Source organism: Loxodonta africana, chromosome 3 (genome assembly GCF_030014295.1).
Source record: "Loxodonta africana isolate mLoxAfr1 chromosome 3, mLoxAfr1.hap2, whole genome shotgun sequence".
Lineage (NCBI taxonomy): Eukaryota > Metazoa > Chordata > Mammalia > Proboscidea > Elephantidae > Loxodonta > Loxodonta africana.
This window is the reverse complement of record NC_087344.1, coordinates 68453612-68470669: the sequence shown is the minus strand read 5'-3', so window position 1 is coordinate 68470669 and position 17058 is coordinate 68453612.

The following is a 17058-nucleotide window of genomic DNA, read 5'->3' as shown; positions in this document are numbered from 1 at the left end:
TTCTAGATCAGCCTTTTCTGCCCCAGGCTGAGGACCCACGGACCAAGTGTGTGGGAGAAGACTGAAGATTGTGTAGAGCTGGGTGGAGGAGTGTGTCCCTTATTCCCCTCCTCAACGTCCAAGGAACTGGGTCACCGAGGCGGGGGTGGAGAGATGCACTGGGCAGGAGAAATCCTCCCGTGCCCTCTCCTCCCTGCCATCCTTAGAGTTGCCCCTCCCAGCTGGAAGACTTGGAAACGAGGGGGCAGAAGATTTTCCTGTACCCAAAAGGATCACTAGTCCCCCAAATGGGAAGGAATCCACAGCTCGACCTGAGATACCGACTCCAGAGAGCCTCTCCAAATCTCCCCCAGCTCTCTCCCTGAGCCCCGCCAATCCATTCAGCACTGGAAGAGCGCCTGGCTCCTTGGCCCTTCCTGGAGAGGGCGCTCCCGGGCGGCCGAAAGCCGACTCCTTCGGGCGGGGCACTCGGTGGTCAGGACCCTGGAGAGCGCCGCGCGTCCCCCGGGGAGACCCCACTCGCGGCGTCCAGTGACAGAAGATTCCCGGGAGCCGCGGGGAGCAGCGGGCTTGGGGAGCCCTGGACGTGGCCTTCTCCCTCCGGGTTCCCCCCTCCCCACAGCCCCCAGCTCCCACCGGAGCTGCCCCCACTCACCCAGCGACGCGGAGACACCGACTGCGCAGGGAAGGCGGCGCTGCTGCGGCGCTCGGCGGCAGAGGCGGCCGGAGGGGCGGGTTGGGGGAGGGGGAGGGACTGGGAGGGAGCCGCCCCGCAGCGTTGGCCCGGAGCCCCTCCCCTCGGGGGGGTCCCCGTTCCTCCTTTTTCCCCCGCCAGCCCTGGTGAGGAGCGCCGCAAGCTTCGCCCCCGCCCCAGCCTCGGAGAGGGGAGGTGGCGCCCTCACTTGCCCAGCTCCCTTCACGTGGGAGCACCCCGCCGGAGGAGGACCGAGGCCCCCATCTCTTCAGCCCCTGAGCTCAGGTAGCCTGAATGGAGGAGGGGGTCGGTGTCACGTGATCCTTTTTCTAGCCTGGTACAACCCGCGGCCGCTCCACTCGCTTGGTCCCTCACCCCTACCTGGGCGCGGAGCCGCACGTCGCTCCTAGGGCTGAATCCAGGTCCTGGCTGCTCTTTAGGCACCCTGCCTCCCCCCCGCCCCCGCGCCTCAACTCCGAAACTGAGATGGGGGCTATCCAGGGAGCGGGTGGCGCCCACTCCTCCAGTCCTTGAGGGGTAGAGGCAAACACGCTCCCTACCTCACCTCTGCCTTAGAGAAGTCCGCCCCATCTCCTGCCTACCACTCCAGATCCCAGCCCCAGGACCCCCTCTCAGAATAAATCCCACTTCCTAATATCGATGTAAACTGCTCCTCCCCACTTTCTCCCCAGTGAAGAAACTCCCCCCCTTCCCTCTCCAGCTCTGCCGGAGCAGGATTGTGATAGGTAGGGGCCGGGGAGTATCTCCAGTCTTGGGGACTCTGAGGTGGGTAGCCCAGCCTCCTGCAAAGAGGACAACCCCTCTCCAGAATCACCGACCCCCGGTTGCTGCTCCTCCTGCCAGTGTGGGGGCTGCATCCCCTTCCCCAGCCTCCAGCAACAATCCCCACATCCTGGGTTGGAATGTTGTTCTTTCATACTTCTTAAGAGGTGGTCCTTATTGTCCCCACTTTACAGATGAGGAAACTGAGGCTCCGAGGGGTTAAGTGATTTTCCTAAGGTCTCATGGCTGGCCAGTGGAGGGCCTGCACTTGAATCCCCATGCCCTCATTCATGCATTCCACAGCTGTTTATTAAGCACGACTCCTGCATCCTGCACTGTTCTAGGCAGTGGCTTTGCAGCAGGGAACAATAAATCATGGATATAATATACAGCTCTGTAGTGTATCAGATAAGTGTATCTGAAAAAGAAAAAGTCGGGATCAGCATTGCTGGGGGTGGGTCAGGATGGTGGCAGATCAGGAGCTTTGGGGACCAGGCCAATGACTTTAGATTTTATTCCAGGTTACACCGGAAGCTCAGGGGCTTTGAGAAGAGTGACAGAGTCTGACTTCTAGGTCAGCATCTCACTCAGGCCGTTACATCAAGAACAGACTACAAGAAGGGAGGGGGCAAGGGTGCGAGGAGGGGGTTGTCTCAGGGTGAGAGTTGACCAGGGTGGCCCAATGGCTTCTGTTCCTATCTGCCATCTGATTGGAAGGCGTCTCCCAGTCCAGCGCTCTTTTGGTGGCAGCAGTATGGACCCCCCTGGCTCCCAGGGCTCAGGCCAAATCTCCACATTGGGTTCCCAGACCAAGTCTGCTAGGTGGTCAAAGTCTAGCCTTAGTCTTTCCTGCTTGGGGGCAAGCGAGGGAGGTCTCACTGAAGGGGCTGGGGAGCCTTGCTGGATGGAAGGCGAGAGACAGCTGGGCCCTCAGGAACACTGGCTCCTCTGTGTGCCTTGGCTCGGGTGTTGGGACCCCCGTGGAGGCGTGAGAGACGACAGACGTGTGGGGGAGGTTCCCAGCTGCCTTGTGCGTGAGGACCTGGGGGCGGGGTGAGCCTTGCTGCTCAGCCCCTACCCCACATCCCTGGAGTGCTCTCTGCCACCTCCCCACCAGCCAGGACGGCCTGCTGTGCTTGGGACAGGGGGAGGGGCTCCTTCACCCCCATTCTCCATCTTCATAGGTCTCAGTTTCCCCCCACAAGGCTGCTCAGCCCCCCTCTCTTCTTCCTCCACACTTCAGGCCCCAGCCTCACCTCCAGGCCAACAGATTGGCTGGGCCCTTAAGGAGCCCATTCCCCCTCCCCACTGTTGTTTTTTCTCTGTGAGGGTGACTCTGAGTGCCCAGTTCTCAGGAGCCCCAGTCTGAGTCCTGACTCCTTTCTAGATGGGGGGCTTCGGAAGATGGGGCTATGAGTTCTCCTCACCAGGCACCCCGACCTTCCTTTGACATACCCTGAACCCAGAATGAGTAGGGAGGATCTGGGGGCAGAGTTTGGGCCCTGGTGGGCTCTGCTGGCTACTTCCCATCTGTCACCTCTGCCTTCCCTGCCTGAGAAGCACTAGGAGTCCCCCCTGAGCCAAAGAGGGAGCCTTGAGTTTCCCCACATTGCACACCAGGGCCCTTGGCCTGAGACCCCGTGCTCTGGAAGACAGCCCAGAGAACAGGGGGCAGAGGGCCAGCTGGTCGAGAAGACTTAGAGCACATCTCTTCCCCTTTCTGAGCAGAGAGTTTAGACAGGTGACTGATGCTTTGACATTCTCCAGTGAATTCCTGGCTGAGGAACCCCATAGACAAGACAAGTGAGGCCTTGCTCACTTCCTCACTGGACCCCGCAGGCCTGAAATTCTGGACAGCCACATACACGCAGGGGGCTTCTGCATTCCAGGAACCCCCAGGTTTGCCTTCTCTGAAGGCCTGTTGGGCGGGGCTCCCTGCTGATATTCAGCCCCCTCCCATCCTAGACTGAGGCGTCCAGGAAGGAGAGAGAGACATGGCTGGGGTTTAGTGACAGAGCAGAGCAGTGCGCAGAGTCCATGGAAAACAGAGCAAGTCCCAGGAGAGGGGAGGTCCCTAGCATGTAAGAAGTCAGGTGAGGGGGACAGAAACCTGGGTGGCTGCCCTCCTCCACCACTAAAGAGGGACAGACCAACTCTCTGATGGCAGAGAGAAAAACAAGTGGGGCATGAGTGGAGAAGGGCCACATATCTCTTGAGCACCTACTATATGCAGGATGCTTTGTGTGCATCCGCTCATTTGATTCTCACAAATCCGGAGGAGTCAGTAATGTTACTGCCACTTTACAGATGTGGAGTGGAGACTAAGGCTCAGAGAGGTGAAGTCACCTGTGTGAGGGAGGTATTGCAGCAAGAAAGTGACAATATCAGAATTCAAACCCAGTTCTGTGGGACTCAGAAGCCCAGGCCCCTCCCTGGAAGGCCCTCAGGAAGTAGCTGGAGGTAGCCCCTCCCCAACCCCCACAGAGGCCCAGCCCCCACACTCCCCTCCTGGTCCCAAACGGGTTGGAAAATCCTGATAGGAGCAGATGGTGGGGACAGATGGAGGGAAAAGCATCTCGGGGCTGGATTACACAAGCAAACATTGATAAAGTGATTAAAACCTCAAACCACCCCTTTCTAAAAGGCCAGGCCCACCCCAGCCTAGAAGACAATGGGCCCTGAGCTGGGGGCCTGGGAGTCTCCCAGATGCTCCTGCATCCCAGCGGGCCCAATCCAGCTCCTGCCCTTCCCTTCCCCGCCAGGGACCACCCCCGGACCAGAGCCCAGGGCCGCACTGCTGCCAGGAGCACAGCCTGGGAGGGGGAGGGGCGGCCCTGGCTGTTCCCAAGGGAGTTGGGTGACTTGGAACAGAATGTGGAAGTGGCAGGGTTGGGGGAAAGGTCCTTGGAGCCAGGACTGCAGACCTGAAGCCAGAGCCCCAGTGGGCTTGGGAACCCTCGAGCCAACCTTCATTCACATATGGGGCTTAGAGCACTGCCACTGCCCCAGCTGCCCAGGTCACACAGCAGCCTTGTAGAGCTGAATTCTCACCCTCGCCCTCACCCCATCCCCACAGCAGGGGGCAAGACCCTTCACCTCTTGCAGCCTCCGCTGGTTCTCTGCTCCGCAAAATGGGCTGTTGTGAGGATTCAGTGAGATGAAGCCTGTGAGGCACCTGGCGCTGGGCCTGCATGTGGTTAGCGCTCAGTTAATGCTGGCTGTTACTCTTGCCTGCGGCTGCAGGGGGCTGGTAGGGAATCCCTGGTGTTGATAGATGGGGAAGGCTGCGACCGGCTGGGACTGGTCCCTCTGTAGAGGATAAGCTCAAGCTTGAAGATTCTGGTCGCAGATGCCCTGAGGCTGCTAGGCTCTGCTGCAGAGGAAGGCTGCAGTGCCCCCCAGGAAAAGCCTCAACTCCTAGATAAAGGCATATGAGCCCTAGGGACAGGGAAGTCGAGGACCCCAAGGAACAGGGAAAGGGGCTGCATCTTAGCTGATTCTTCTATGTGAGGTCACAGGTGTTAGAGAGCGATAGGTACAGGTTCAAGTTCTGATAGGGTTATATTTTTACAACAATATTTTTAAAAGAAATCATTGCACTTCCACCTGTAAAGGTCATTTTTTTTTTAATAATTTTTATTGAGCTTTAAGTGAAAGTTTAAAAATCAAGCCAGTCTCTCACATATAAACTTATATACACCTTACTCCATACTCCCACTTACTCTCCCTCTAATGAGTCAGCCTGCTCCCTCCTTCCAGTCTCTCCTTTGGTGATGATTTTGCCAGTTTCTAACCCTCTCTACCCTCCCATCTCCCCTCCAGACAGGAGATGCCAACAGTCTCAAGTGTCCGTCTGATACAAGTAGCTCACTCTTCATCAGCATCTCTCTCCAACCCATTGTCCAGTCCCTTCCATGTCTGATGAGTTGTCTTCGGGAATGGTTCCTGTCCTGGGCCAACAGAAGGTTTAGGGACCATGACCGCCGGGATTCCTCTAGTCTCAGTCAGACCATTAAGTCTGGTCTTTTTATGAGAATTTGGGGTCTGCATCCCACTGTTCTTCTGCTCCCTCAGGGGTTCTCTGTTGTGCTCCCTGTCAGAGCAGTCATCGGTTGTGGCCGGGCACCATCTAGTTCTTCTGGTCTCGGGATGATGTAAGTCTCTGGTTCATGTGGCTCTTTCTGTCTCTCAGGCTCATAGTTATCCTGTGAGCTTGGTGTTCTTCATTCTCCTTTGATCCAGGTGGGTTGAGACCAATTGATGCATCTTAGATGGCCGCTTGTTAGCATTTAAGACCCCAGACGCCACATTTCAAAGTGGGATGCAGAATGTTTTCATAATAGAATTATTTTGCCAATTGACTTAGAAGTCCCCTTAAGCCATAGTCCCCAAACCCCCGCCCTTGCTCCGCTGACTAAAGGTCATTTTTGTATTTATACGATGCTTAGTTTTTTTTTTAGATAATATAGACTAAAATGAAAGCTTTTTTTTTTTTTAATCCTGAGGTAGCCCTTTTCTAGCTTTTGGAAAGTTGGCAAAAACAACCTCCCTGACCCTCTGGTTCATTCTCTATAAAACCTTCATTTCCAGCTGCTTCATGGACTTGCTTCCACATGCCCACAGACACCTCAGACTTCAGCCAGTTAATATCCAACTGATCACCTTCCACCTCCAGCCTGCCCTGCCTCTGGGTCCCCCTCCAACTACAAAACAGCCTGAGACTCCATTGCCATTCAGGACTCCTCCCTCTTCCTCACCCCCTACACCTACCTGCTTCCTCCTCAAGGCCTGCCCTTTCTACAAGAGGATATCTCAGGCCTGCTCTCCTATCCGTTCCTGCAGGTCAGACCCTAGTCAGCTCTGCCCTGTATTATTACTCTGGCCTTCTCTCACAGCCGTCCCTGTCTTTTGTCTCTCTAAATCTGATTATCTTCCTCCCCTGCTCAATAACCTTCTATGGCTCCCCACTGCCTGCCAGAGTAAGTAGACATTCAAGGCTCTCCATGATGTGCCCCCAACCCCCACCTCATCTCTTACCCCCTCCACCTTCCTTTCTTCTAACAACTTCCCACCAGTCTGACACCTCCTCCTGCTCCAGATGACCAGGATATTCCCAAAACCAACCCAATGAAGGGACCTGAAGTCAGGGCAGGGAAAGGAGGCTCCCTAACCCTTTCCCAGCCCTAATTCCTCCATATGGGCTTTAACCTGGTGGGGTTGGGTGAAGGAGGAATGCAGGCAGCTGGGGTCCACCCTAGCAGACCCTTGCCCAGCCCAACAATTCCTCTACCCTTCTGCTGGTGAAAGCAACTCACAGCTGGAAGGGCCTCAGGGGTCTGCCAGAGAGGGATAGTGACTTGCCTGAGGCCACCCAGCCAGGCCTGCCCTTTTGCCTCCTCACCAAATCAGGAGTGACCCCTTCCCAACTTCTCTGACAGACAAGCATTCAGATCGGTCTCACGCATTTCTGCTTCCGGGGAGCGTTCTCCTCCCATTCACCTTGGTCTGTCTGCTGTTGGTTCTGATCATTTGAAAATTGTTCCTGAGTTCATAGCAAAGGCAATTATTACTTCTTGGAAGTGGAATGGAGGGCAGGGGGCTGTGTTTTCACTGGTAACTTTATGCACAATTCTGTCTGAGTTTATTACAACCTCCATGCAAGACATTTGAAACGTGCATCAAAATCTAAAGAGTAAAAATTTTAAAAAGAAAATAAACTGGGCACTGCCTCCCAGAGCTGCTCCCAGTGACTGTGGCCCCACGGTGACGCCCTCCTGGCCTGCTCCTCACAACCCCAAACCCTCTGTGGTGTGGCTTTATGGGCCAAGGGACTGGGCATGTGGTGCAGGGCTGGGCGCCAGGGAGGGGGCAGAAGACCTGGCCCCACCACTGGCCAGCTGTGCCAACTTAGAGGAGACACTTCTCTCTTAGGGCCTCAGCTCTCGCTCTGTGAAACATCCCTTCCCAGAGCTGCTGTGAGGAGCCCACAGCCCACTGCAGAATGCAGTATGTGTGAAAGAAGGCTGCCCTAAAAAAAAAAAAGAAGGTTGCTATGTGACACCCCAGGGCTCAGGGGCACCCACTCAGACAGTTGTGAAGGCAGGGTCTCCCAGGGAGAGGGAAAGTAATATCCCAGCTCAAGACTTCTGCTGGGCACCTGCTGTTGCTGTTGTTAGGCGTCATCAAGTCAGTACCGACTCCTGGTGACCCCATGTACAACAAAATGAACACTGCCCAGTCGTGTGCCATTTTCATAACTGTTGCTGTGCTTGAGCCCACTGTTGTAGCCACTGTGTCAATCCATCTCACTGAGGGTCTTCCTTTTTTGTTGACTGTCCAATTTACCAAGCACGATGTCCTTCTCCAGGAACCAGTCCCTCCTGATAACATGTCCAAAGTGTGTGAGACAAAGTCTCATCATCTTCGCTTCTAAGGAGCATTCTGGTTCTACTTCTTCCAAGACAGAATTGTTCATTTTTTTGGCACTCCATGGTATATTCAATATTCTTCACCAACACCCCAACTCAAAGGCGTCAATTCTTCTTTGGTCTTCCTTATTCGTTATCCAGCTTTCACGTGCAAATGAGGTGATTGAAAACACCATGGCTTGGGTCAGGCGCCCCTTAGTCCTCAAAGTGACATCTTTGCTATTATTATCCCCATTTTACAGAAAAGGAAGCTGAGGCACAAAGAGATCAAGGTTCCCAGCCTGAGACTGTGAATGGAATGAGAGCCAGATTCAAGATGGGACCCAGCTCTGTCTCCCAAGCCTTTTTTCTAGATGGCCAGACTGCCTTGGAGGGGTGCAGGCATCTCTGAAGGTCCAGGAGTATCTAGAGTCCCAGAACCCCACCCCTAGAGGCCAAGGTTGCCCCATCCTAGGGACCTGGTGCTCCCAATCTGTCTCTCTTCCTGGAAAGACTGGGCCACCTCTCATTTCTAGTGTCTGAGGCCCTCCCTGAGGCTGGGGACTGCCTCTTTGTTTCCATAGTAACAGTGAACAGAGGGGCCTCTGAAGTCAGTGCAGTTACATTCCCAGAGTACGCATGTGCTCTGGGAATCCCTGGGCTGGGGCAGCCTTAGGTACATGCGTGCACACACACATGCACACTCATGCCCACCCAATGCATCAGTGCATGCGTAAGCACACCCTTTCACATGCATGCACATGCACAGTGAGCCAAGCCCCAGCCTGTTCTCCGAGAAGTGGGTGAGGACATCGTCCTGTCTGACGTGATCCACGCCCACAGCCACTCTGGCCCACTCAGGTGCAGGGAAATCCTGGGGAAGTGGGGGACATCCACTTTACAATAATACCCACTGCTCGTTTTTAGAGCACTTACTATGTGCCGGGCACTGTGCTTTCCTTTTTACATGTAATATCTCCTGTACTCCCCACAACAACACTGTAGGGTAGAGACCAAATGAGGAAACAGAGACGGAGAGGTGAAGTCAGTTGCTTGAGGTCACACAGCAAGGACTGGCCGAGCCAAGGTTTGAGCCCAGAATTGTTTGTCTGAGTCTTGGGCTTTTGCCTCCCCACCAGATCACTCCATGCCAGACCCATGAGCACTCACCCAGAGACCACAAACACAGAAAGGGGTGGCTGGCAGCAGGGAGGACCAGAGCTGAGGCCTCCCGGTGTTCTTGGCTTGTGGCTCGGGGTCATCAGATCCCCTCTCTCTCGGGAAGTGGGGAATGGTGGAGGTTCAGCGGGGGCTTTCCTTTCCTTTATTTCTTCTCAGTCAGCAGAAAAGGAACTGTAAGCAAGAAGAACAAGACCCACTAGGAATCTCCTTCTGGGGGTGCCACCTGGGTTCACTTGTAGGTTCCCTTCCCTTCCAGCAAAAGCGGGAATTCAGCTGCCAGGTTCCTAGCTCCCTGACCTCCTCTCTGGCCTCTCAGGCAGACCCTGAAGAACAAGAAGTCACTCTGAGCAGGGAGCTGGGGGGTGGGGGGGGGAGGGGCAGTCTTCCAGGAGGCGGCTTTCAGCAAGAAGATGATCTAACAATGAAAACGGACTGCTGGGGAGGCAGTGAACTCCCTGTCATTGGAGGGATCCCACATCAGTAGATGCTAGATTCTTCATGATTAGGGAATTCAAGATAAACAATTACGGGGTCCCTTCATCATCATCATCATCACTGTCGTCGTCACAGCTACCACTGATTGGGCACCCTTTGTGCCAGGCACTTTAAGACATGGTACAACTGTCGCTACTGCTAATAAAAATAGTAGCTCCTGGGTACTGAGCCCTTTCTGTGTGCTGAGTGCTCTACGTGGTTGATCTCACTGAGCCTTCACAGAACCCTATGAGGTAGGCGCTACTGTTGAAACGGAGGCGCAGAGAGGTTCAGGGACTTGTGCACAGTGCAGCAGCAGCCGGAAGATTCAGACTCTGCCTGGCTGTTAAGTCTGTGGTCTGCCCACCTGAGAGCTGGCATCCTGGGGCCGGGGCCGGGGTCTGAGGGAGCAAAGCAGGAGGCAGAGCAGCCAGCTGGCGCTAGGTCCCTGCAGCCTGTTCTGCTCTAGACAATACTGGGTTGACGATGGACAAGGCGGGCGCCCTCTGCTGGCCATACTCTGGCTCTGCAAAGCCATGTTCCCTCAGGCTGAGGGAGGCCCTGGGTGGACCTAAGATGTGGGTGGTGGGAGGGTCTCTGAGCCCGGGACCCTCACTTTGAATCAGCACCCTTTGCCAGTGAAAATAGGTGCCTGAGGCCATCCAGCCAGTCAGAGGCTGAGCCGAGGTTTGAACCCAGGGCTGCCTGACTTCCAGGCCGTTGTCCGTCCACCCCTGGTGGTTGTTAGGTGCCATTGAGTCGGTTCTAACTCATAATGACCCTATGTACAACAGAACGAAACACTGCCCAGTCCTGCGCCATCCTCACAATCGTTATGCTTGAGCCCACTGTTGCAGCCACTGTGTCAATCCATCTCGTTGAGGGCCTTCCTCTTTTTCGCTGACCCTCCACCGGTAGGAAAGAGGTTTTACCTCAGCCACATCCACTTCCTGCCGCCCCCTTTCTGGGCCCCCTGAATTAGGGTCTTTGTCCCCACTCTTGAGTGACCTGGGTGACTGTGTCGTATAGCTGAGAATCTATCTCTGGAAGCAAAGACGAGTCCAGGGTTTGAGGCATTGAGCCAACACTGATTGGCGGGGGCCTGTCTTAGTCTTCTCGTGCTGCTATAATAGAAATACTGCAAGTGGGTGGCTTGAACAAACAGAAATTAATTTTCTCACAGAAGACTGGAAGTCCAAACTCAGGGCACCAGCTCTAGGGGAAGGCTTTCTCTCTCTGTCGGCCCCAGGGAAAGGTCCATGTCTCTCTTCAGCTTTTATTCCTCAGTTCCTTGGCGATCTCCAGGTGGGATCAGTCTTGCCCTAGTTTGTGCTTCCTTGCTTCTGTGCCTAACCCATTGCCGTCGAGTCGACTCCGACTCATAGCGACCCTATAGAACAGAGTAGAACTACCCCATAGGGTTTCCAAGGAGTGCCTGGTAGATTTGAGCTGCCGACCTTTTGGTTAGCAACCATAGCTCTTAACCACTATGCGACCAGGGTTTCCTAAGAAAATCCTACTCCCAAAACCAACCCCCTTGCTGTCAAGTCAACTCCCGACTCACAGAAACCCTACAGGACAGAGTAGAACTGCCCCACAGGGTTTCCAAGGAGCGGCTGGTGGATTCCAACTGCCAACCTTTTGGTTACCAGCCGAGCTCTTAACCACCGTACCCCCAGGGCTCCAACCCGACTCCCGGATGGGATTACAGCAACAGGTACAGGAGTTTAGGATTTACAACACATATTTTGGGGGGACACTGGCACAATGGTTAAGAGATTGGCTGCTAGTGCTCAGGGGCCAATTTATGTCAATAAACGCACACATCCAAAAGGAAGAAAAGGCCAAAATCAAAGAATTATCCCTACAACTGGAACAAATAGAAAGAGAGCAACAAAAGAAACCCACAGGCACCAGAAGAAAATAATAAAAATTAGAGCTGAACTAAATGAAATAGAAAACAGAAAAACAATTGAAAGAATTAACAAGACCAAAAGCTGGATTTTGAAAAAAATCAACAAAATTGATAAACCACTGGCCAAACTGACAAAAGAAAATCAGAAGAGGAAGCAAATAACCCGAATAAGAAATGAGATAGGTGATATTACGACAGACCCAACTGAAATTAAAAGAATCATATCAGATTACTATGAAAAACTATACTCAAACAAATTTGAAAACCTAGAAGAAATGAATTCCTAGAAACACACTACCTACCTAAACTAACACAAACAGAGGTAGAACAACTAAATAGACACACAAGGAAAGAAGAGATTGAAAAGGTAATCAAAAAACTCCCAACAAAAAAAAGCCCTGGTCCCGACAGCTTCACTGCAGAGTTCTACCAAACCTTCAGAGAAGAGTTAACACCACTACTACTAAAGGTATTTCAGAGCATAGAAAGGACGGAATACTACCAAACTCATTCTATGAAGCCACCATATCCCTGACACCAAAACCAGGTAAAGACACCGCAAGAAAAGAAAATTATAGACCTATATCCCTCATGAATGTAGATACAAAAATCCCCAACAAAATTCTAGCCAATAGAATTCAACAACATATCAAAAAAATAATCCACCATGACCACGTGGGATTCATACCAGGTATGCAGGGATGCTTCAACATTAGAAAAACAATTAATGTAATCCACCACATAAATAAAACAAAAGACAAGAATCACATGAGTTTATCAATTGATGCAGAAAAGGCATTTGACAAAGTTCAACACTCATTCATGATAAAAACTCTCAGCAAAATAGGAATAGAAGGAAAATCTCTCAACATAATAAAGGGCATTTATACAAAGCCAACAGCCAACATCACCCTAAATGGAGAGAGCCTGAAAGCATTCCCATGGAGATCGGGAACCAGACAAGGATGCCCTTTATCACCACTCTTATTCAACATTGTGCTGGAGGTCCTAGCCAGAGCAATTAGACTAGATAAAGAAATAAAGGGCATCCGGATTGGCAAGGAAGAAGTAAAAGTATCTCTGTTTGCAGATGACATGATCTTATACACAGAAAACCCTAAGGAATCCCCCAGAAAACTACTGAAACAATAGAAGAGTTCAGCAGAGTATCGGGATACAAGATAAACATACGAAAATCAGTTGGATTCCTCTACACCAACAAAAAGAACATTGAAAAGGAAATTACCAAATCAATGCCATTTACAGTAGCCCCCGAGAAGATAAAATACTTAGGAATAAATGTTACCAGACATATAAAAGACTTATACAAAGAAAACTACAGTACACTTCTGCAAGAAACCAAAAGAGACTTACATAAGTGGAAGAACATACCTTGCTTGTGGATAGGAAGACTTAACATTACAAAAATGTCTATTCTACTAAAAGCTATCTATACATTTAATGCAATTCTGATCAAAATCCCAAGGACATTCTTTAATGAGATGGTGAAACAAATCACCAATTTCATATGGAAGGGAAGGAGGCCCTGGATAAATAAGGCATTACTGAAAAAGAAAAACAAAGTGGGAGGCCTTATATTACCTGATTTTAGAACCTATTATACCACCACAGTAGTCAAAACAGCCTGGTACTGGTACAACAGGTACATGGACCAATGGAACAGAATTGAGAATCCAGACATAAATCCACCCACATATGAGCAGTTGATATTTGACAAAGGCCTCAAAACAGTTAAACGGGGAAAGACAGTCTTTTTAACAAATGGTGCTGGCATAACTGGATATCCACCTGCAAAAAAATGAAACAAGACCCACACCTCATTCCATGCACAAAAACTAACTCGAAACGGATCAAAGACCTAAATATAAAATCTAGAACGATAAAGATCATGGAAGAAAAAATAGGGACAACATTAGGAGCCCTAATACATGGCATAAACAGTATGGAAAACATTATAAAGAACGTAGAAGAAAAACTAGATAACTGGGAGCTCCTAAAAATCAAACACTTATGCTCATCCAAAGACTTCACCAAAAGAGTAAAAAGACTACCTACAGACTGGGAAAAAGTTTTTAGCTATGACATTTCTGATCAGTGCCTGATCTCTAAAATCTACATGATACTGCAAAAAGACAAATAACCCAATGAAAAAATGGGCAAAAGATATGAATAGACACTTCACTAAAGAAGACATTCGGGTAGCTAACAGATATATGAGGAAATATTCACGATCATTAGCCATTAGAGAAATGCAGATCCAAACTACAATAAGATTTCATCTCACTCCAACAAGGCTGGCATTAATCCAAAAAACACAAAATAATAAATGTTGGAGAGGCTGTGGAGAGACTGGAACACTTATACACTGCTGGTGGGAATGTAAAATGGTACAACCACTTTGAAAATCAATTTGGCACTTTCTTAAAAAGCTAGAAATAGAGCTACCATACAATCCAGCAATCCCACTCCTTGGAATATATCCTAGAGAAAAAAGAGCCTTTATACGAACAGATATATGCACACCCATGTTTATTGCAGCACTGTTTACAATAGCAAAAAGATGGAAGCAACCAAGGTGCCCATCGACGGATGAATGGATAAATAAATTATGGTATATTCACACAATGGAATACTACACATCGATAAAGAACAGTGAGGAATCTGTGAAACATTTCATAACATGGAGGAACCTGGAAGGCATTATGCTGAGTGAAATTAGTCAGTTGCAAAAGGACAAATATTGTATTAGACCATTATTACAAGAACTTGAGAAATAGTTTAAATGGAGAAGAAAAGATTCTTTTGTGGTTATGAGACGGGGGAGGGAGGGAGGGTGGGAGAAGGGCATTCACTAATTAGAAAGTAGATAACTACTTTAGGTGAAGGGAAAGACAGCACACAATACACGGGAGGTCAGCACAATTGGACTAAACCAAAAGCAAAGAAGTTTCCTGAATAAACTGAATGCTTCAAAGGCCAGTGTAGCAGGGGCAGGGGTCTGGGGACCACGGTTTCAGAGGACATCTAAGTCAATTGGCATAATAAAATCTATTAAGAATACATTCTCCATCCCACTTTGAAGAGCGGCGTCTGAACTCTTAAAGGCTAGAAAGCAGCCATCTAAGATGCATCAATTGGCCTCAGCCCACCTGGAGCAAAAGAGAATGAAGAACACCAAGGACACAAGGTGATTATGAGCCCAAGAGACAGAGAGGGACACATGAACCAGAGACTACATCATCCTGAGACCAGAAGAATTAGATGGTGCCCGGCTACAACCGATGACTGCCCTGACAGGGAACAGAACAAAGAACCCCTGAGGGAGCAGGAGGGTAGTGGGATGCAGACCCGAAATTCTCATAAGACCAGACTTAATGGTCTGACTGAGACTAGAAGGACCCCGGTGGTCATGGCACCCAAACCTTCTGTTGGCCCAGGACAGGAACCATTCCCAAAGCCAACTCTTCAGACATGGATTGGACTGGACAATGGGTTGGAGAGGGATGCTAGTGAGGAGTGGGCTTCTTGGATCAGGTGGACACTTGAGACTATGTTGGCATCTCCTGCCTGGAAGGGAGATGAGAGGGTAGAGGGGGTTAGAAGCTGGCGAAATGGACATGAAAAGAGAGAGTGGAGGGAGAGAGCGAGCTGTCTTATTAGGGGGAGAGTAATTGGGAGTGTGTAGCAAGGTGTATATGGGTTTTTGTGTGAGAGACTGACTTGATTTTTAAACTTTCACTTAAAGCACAATAAAAATTATTAAAAAAAAAAAAAAAAGAGACAGAGAGAGAGATTGGCTGCTAACCAAAAGGTTGGCAGTTTGAATCCACCAGCTGCTCCTTGGAAATGCTATGGGGCAGTTCTACTCTGTCCTATAAGGTCGCTATGGGCTGAAGTCGACTGAACAGCAATGTGTTTGGTTTGGTTTTTTGTATTCAATCCATAACAGTGACCTTGGGCAAGATTCTCAACCTCTCCAAGCTCTGTCAGATGGGAGTCATTTCCTTTGTAGACTCTGAAGAACTGAAGGAGGAGGCCTGCTTGACCCAATTAGAAGGCTTCTGCCCTTTCCTCCTCTTACCTCCCCCTCCTCCCTCTTCTCTTCTCCTTTTGCTCTTCCTCCTCTTCTCTGCCCACCTCCCATCATCTCCACCACTCTGTGGTATGGGTACTATTATTATCCTCCTCTTCAAGAGGAGGCATTTGAGGCTCAGAGAGGTGGGGTAACTGGCCCAGTGTTGCCTAGCCAGGTGTTTCTAGCCTCAGAACTGGGCTTTGCAGAGCTGACCCTACCCTGCTCCCTTTTCATCTCTCCTCACTCATCCACCATCAGCGCCTCCTACTGAAAGTGTCCCAAATCCTCCACCACCTTCTCTCCCTGTTCCCTGCCACTCCTTGGCCAAGACCCCAGGACTTTTGGCCAGGCAACTGCAGCTGCCTCCTTGCCTGCTCACTCCTGTGTTCTTGGGTCTGGCCTGCACACTGGAGCCAGCAAAGTGAGCCTTTTAAAATGTAGATCAGACCACATCTCTCCCTGGAGCTCCCCATTGCGAGTGAAATTCATCCCAATTCCCTCGCACACTTCCGAGGCCCTGTGCTATCCCATTTCAGCTGCCCTCATCTCTTCCTCCCTGCCCACCAAGCTCCAGTCTCACTAGCTTCTTTTGGCTTCCTGAACAGGCCAAGCTGGCCCCTGCCCCACGGCTTCTGCATTTGCTGGCCCTGTGGCTGGAACACCCTTGTGATGACATGTTTCATTCCTGCCTCTTTTCTTCCTTCAGGTCTCAGTTCAGACATCATCCCCTCAGACCACACTACCTAATATTAAGACACCCAGCCACTCTCTACCACATCACTCCATCTGTTTTCCTAGCCCCTGTGGTCTCTGAAGGTATTTTATTTAGTCAGTAGCTCACTTGTTTATTGCCTGTCTCTCCCAGTGGAATGTGAGATCCATGTGGGTGGCACCTGGTCCTTTTGTTCCCTGTGCATTCCTAGAGCCTACCACAGTGCCTGGCACTTAGTAGGTGCTCAATAAATATTTGTTGAATGAATAAAGGCCTCGCTAGCCCTGACTTCTCTTTCAAGCTCGGAACAGTCTTTCAAATCCAGTCCTATTTGTCCTGTTCCTACTGCCACAGCCCAGAGCTTGTGGCAACCCCGCCTACCCCTGCTACCCCACATAAACACTCTGCCTCCCCCCACCTAAACACTACACTCTCCCAGGCCTCAAAGTCAATTGTTCCTTTTACTCTCAGCCCCTTTCTCCTCATTTGACAAATTACCACCTGTCAGTGCTTATTAAGCTCAGGCATCACCTCCTCCCAGAAGCCCTCCCTGCTTTCCTCTCAAGTTAATACCCTCTTATGCACCTGTAGATCCCCGGTGCCTCCTGTCTCAGAGGGAGGTCCCCTCTCTGTAATTTAAGAGGGTGTCTCTCCTTCTCCCCCACCCGTGGGAGATCCTCAAGGGCTCACACCAGTCTGGTTCATCACTGTGTCCTCAGCACCCAGCCCCAGCTGGCCAGGCACAGGCCCTTAGGAAACATTGCATTGGGCTGGCCTAATCATTGCTGTGATAGG